Here is a 5054-nt window from a genome sequence, read left to right on the forward strand (position 1 = left end):
TGTGTGTGTGTGTGTGTGTGTGTGTGTGTGTGTACTGTCAAATCAGATCTGACTGGTACAGGAGGAGATTGTCCCTCCTTCTCCAGCAGAGCATCTGATGGATTTGAACTGCTCACATCTGGGATTGCAGTGCAGCTTCTTGCCACTAGGCCACCAGAGCTCACCTAGAACAGCTACTTATAATCATTTCCATTTATTTATGCTGATGTAAGCAATAGGTTAAATACACTTTTAAAAGATAGTCCTTTACAAAAATCTATTTACAAATTGGTGTCATAAAAATGAGTGTCAGAGGCCATTAAGATGGCCTTCATTTATGCTTCCTGTGAACTTATTGCTACAGAGTGGATATAGAAGATGGCTGACTTTTCTCTGTTGTGTCATCAGGAATGAAATTCAAGTGGTGATCTGAAATCCCAAGGCAGGGTTAAAAAAGTCTATGATGAGTTTTGGTGAGGCAGACCCTGGGCCCATCTTACCAGTGTGGTGCTAAAATTCTGACAGCACACATGGTGGGCAATTAGTTTATCTGATGCCATGATGTTGATGGCATCACTGTCATTATAATGGCACCAGGATGGTTACTGTGATGTTGATGGTATCACTTTTATGATAATGTTATATGGGATGGGTGCCACGATTTTGATTACATCACTGTTATGATAATGGCATCCAGATGGGTGCCATGATGTTGATGGCATAGCTGTTAGGATGATAGCATCGGGATAGGTGCAGTGATATTGATGGCATTGATGTTATGGTGATTGTGTCAGGAAGGATGTCGTGATGTTCATGATATCACTGTTATGATGATGGTGTAGGGATAGATGTAGTGATGTTGATGGCATCGCTATTATGATAAGGGCATTGGGATGGATGCTGTGATATTGATGGCATCGCTGTTGTGATGTTATCTGCGATGGACGCCATGATGTTGATAGCATCACTTTTATTATATTGGCATTGAGATGGTTGCTGTGATGTTGATGGCATTGCTTTTATGATAATGTTATCTAGGATGGATGCCACTATGTTGATAGCATTGCTGTTACGATGTTATTGGGAATGGATGCTGTGATGTTGATGGCATCACTGTTAGGATAATGTTGTCTGGGTTGGATGCTGTGATGCTGATGGCATCACTGTTATAATGGCATTGGGATGGATGCCACGATGTTGATGGCATTGCTGTTATGATGATGGCATCGGAAAGGATGCTGTGATGTTGATGGTGTCACTGTTAGGATTATGGTGTAGAAAGAGATGCACTGATGTTGATGGCATCGCTGTTATGATGATGGTGTCAGGAAGGATGCCATAATGTTGATGGTGTCGCTGTTATGATGATGGTGTCAGGATAGATGGACTGATATTGATGGTATTGCTCTTATGATGATGGCATTGGGAAAGATGCCATGATGGTGATGATATCGTTGTTATGATGATGGCGTCAGGAACGATGCCAGGATGTTGACAGCATTGCTGTAATGATGATGACATTGGGATAGATGCCATGATATTCATGGTGTTGCTGTTATGGTGATGGTGTCAGGACAGGTGCAGTGATATTAATGGCATCGCTGTTATGATTATCACATCAGAGATGGATGCCGTGATGTTGAGGGCATTGTTGTTATATTGATAGCATCTGGGTTAAATGCGGTTATGTTGATAGCATCGCTATTATGATGATGGCAGCTGGGATGGATATAGTAACGTCAATGTCATTGTGATGTTTTTGGTGGGATCTGGGATGTATAGTGTGATGGACATGGTGATGACATCAGAGATGTGCAGTTGTGGTGGGAATGGTGGTGGCATCAGGAATAGAGGCCATGTTGGAAGTGGAGGAGATATTATAGATGGTGATCATGTTGAGGGTGGAGGGAGAGATGGAGGCCATGATGGTGGTGGTTATGGTGACCTCAGCTTCTGCAAACATCACGGTGGAGGAGGGGGAGACAGCAGTGGCCGTGACAGTGTTGGAATTAGGAATGAGCAGTGGTGGTGGAGGAGCAGGTGACACTGGGGACCATGGCTGTGGCCAAGGTAGCAGTGACATATGCACCAGTCCTCATGAGTCATGTGGTGGAGGTTCAGGCGATGCTCTTCATGACAGTGCTGTTTGAGATGATGTTTGTGTCTCAGACAGTGTTAGCACTGACAAGGATGGCGATGAAGGCAAAGGTGTCAGTTGAGAGGGGGCCTTCACTAGGGCTGAGGTATCATCAGTGAGGGGACCTCATCCAGGGCTGAGGTGACATTGGAGACAGGGGGCCATGATAGTGACTGGAGTGTCATGAGTGATGGCCACCCTGAGCCAGGCAGCAGAGGCATTGGTGATGGTCTTCGTGACAAGGTCCTTGGAGATGATGTTCATGACTTGGATGGTGGTGAATCAAGTAGAAGTGTCAACAGAGATGGGAGCCATGATAGTGACAGGAGTGTCATGGACGATGGCCGCCCTAAGCTGGACAGTGGAAGCAATGGTGATGGTCTGTGTGACAGTGTCATTGAAGATGATGTTGGTAACACTGATGGCAGTAGCCTCAGTGAGTGTACCTGTGAACCAGGCCAAGAGGGCATTGGAGTGGGGGGCCGTGACCGGGATAACCATGTGCTTAGAGAGGGGGACTGCAGTGATGACCTGACTGTCTTAGATGACAGCCAGCATGACCTGGGCAGTGGAACCATAGGCGATGGCTGCCGTGACAGGGGCCATGGTGAGGGCTCCCGTGGTGGTGCTGATCCTGATGTTCGTGGTGAAGGTGGAAGCACCGTGGACTGGGCTGGCAGTTGCATCAGTGGCAGAAGCTGATGCTTTGAACTCACCTTGAAGTCCTTTGGGCTGGGATTCAATGTTTAAGTTTGAAATGTAGGCTAAAACAAATGTTCAATATTATGCTTTCCTACTCATTTTTTCATGAAGAATTTCATGAAACAACATATGAGCAAGAGCCTATGGTGATGAAAGAAGAAGTTCAGTCTGCTTTGAAGGAAATGGCAAAAAATAAGGTTCCAGGAATGGATGGTATACCAATTGACATATTTCAGTTAACAGATGCTGCCATGGACGTGCTCACCAAGTTCTGCCAAGAAATCTGGAGAACAACCACTTGGCCAACTGACTGGAAGCGATCGATATTTGTTCCTATCCCAAAGAAAGGTGACCCAACAGAATGTGGAAACTACAGAACAATCTCACTGATTTCACACGCAAGCAAGATTTTACTGAAGATTATCCAATAACGACTGGAAGAGCACATCAACAGAAAACTACCAGAAGTCCAGGCTGGGTTTAGAAGGGGTCGTGGTACTAGAGATATTGTAGCTGATGTTAGATGGATCTTGGCTGAAAGCAGGGAATACCAGAGGAATGTCTATCTGTGTTTCATTGACTATGCAAAGGCATTTGACTGTGTAGAGCATAACAAACTATGGCTGACTCTGAGAAGAATGGGAATCCCAGAACACTTGATCGTTCTAATGTGAAACCTATACTTGGACCAGGAGGCAGTCGTCAGAACAGAGCAAGGGAACACTGCATGGTTCAAAATTGGGAAGGGCGTACGCCAGGGATGCATCCTATCTCCATACCTTTTCAACCTACATGCAGAACAGATTATCCAGGAGGCTGGGCTCTATGAGGAGAAATGTGGGATCAAGATTGGTGGACAATTTATCAACAATCTGCGTTATGCAGATGACACAACCCTGCTTGCTGAAACTGAAGAGGACCTGAAGCGCCTGCTGCAGAGTGTCAAGGACTGCAGCCTACAATATGGATTGAGGCTCAATGTCAAGAAGACAAAGATTCTCACCACTGGACCAATTGGCAGCATCAGGATGGATGGTGAAGAGATTGAGATTGTACACAGCTTTAGTTTGCTTGGCTCCATAGTCAACAATCTTGGCACCAGCAGCCAGGAAATTAAAAGGTGCATTGCCATGGGAAAGTCTGCTGTTAGGGATCTCTCCAAAGTACTGAAGAGCAATGGTGTCTCTGGAGACTAAGGTGTGTCTGACACAGGCCATGGTCTTCGCAATCACTTGTGATGCATCAGAGAGTTGGGCAATGACCAAGGAGGATAGAAGGAGAATCGATGCCTTTGGGCTGTGGTGCTGGAGAAGAGTATTGAGAATACCATGGACTGCTAGGAAAACAAACAGATTTGTTCTGGAAAGGGTTAAACCGGGTGGCTCCTTGGAGGCAAGGATTCTGAGGCTCCGTCTAACATACTTTGGACATGTTGTGAGGACAGACCGGTCCTTAGAGAGGGACATCATGCTTGGGAGGGTGGAGGGACGGCACAGGAGAGAAAGGCCCTCTATGAGGTGGATTGATTCAGTGACTGGGATAATTGGGATGGGAGTGTCGGAGACAGTGCGATTGGCACAGGACAGAGCGGAGTTTAGGGCTGTTGTACATAGGGTCGCTATGAGTTGCAAGCGACTCGACGGTACATAACAACAACAAAACTCACTTTTTCAGAACAAAGACCATGTAATGCTAGCCCAGAAGAAGTACATCTTCCAGGCCTTGAATTATCATTTTAAAAGAGTCAACAGTGTAGTGGAGATATGAAGAAATTATAACACAGAACTGCAGATGTGAAACAGTCTATTTGCTGATCTCCACTAGGAACAAACTACAAATGTATCTCTAGGTTTAATTAGGCACCTAAGAAAGAGATACACCTCACTGTATTCATAGCATTAGGGTGAACACAAAAATACAAAACAATTTCTCTTATATCCAATTGACAAATAAACCTAGCAAATTTCAAAGCTTGGATTATTTCCAAATGTGGTAGGAAGCTGTGATGTCATAGGGGGGAAAAACGTTTTCCAACAAAGATAGAAACAATTGTCACAAACAGATCATTCATAACCTGAATATCTCCTTGTATTGTTGTTGTTGTTGTTATGTGCCACTGAGTCGTTTGCGATTCAAAGCGACCCTATGTACAACAGCCCTAAATTGTGCTCTATCCTGTGCCAATCTCATTGCCTGTGACACACCCATCCCAATTACCCCAGTCACTGAATCAATC

The sequence above is a fragment of the Elephantulus edwardii genome, unplaced genomic scaffold (genome assembly GCF_000299155.1).
Source record: "Elephantulus edwardii isolate Elephantulus edwardi_28Jun2011 unplaced genomic scaffold, EleEdw1.0 scaffold00324, whole genome shotgun sequence".
NCBI lineage: Eukaryota > Metazoa > Chordata > Mammalia > Macroscelidea > Macroscelididae > Elephantulus > Elephantulus edwardii.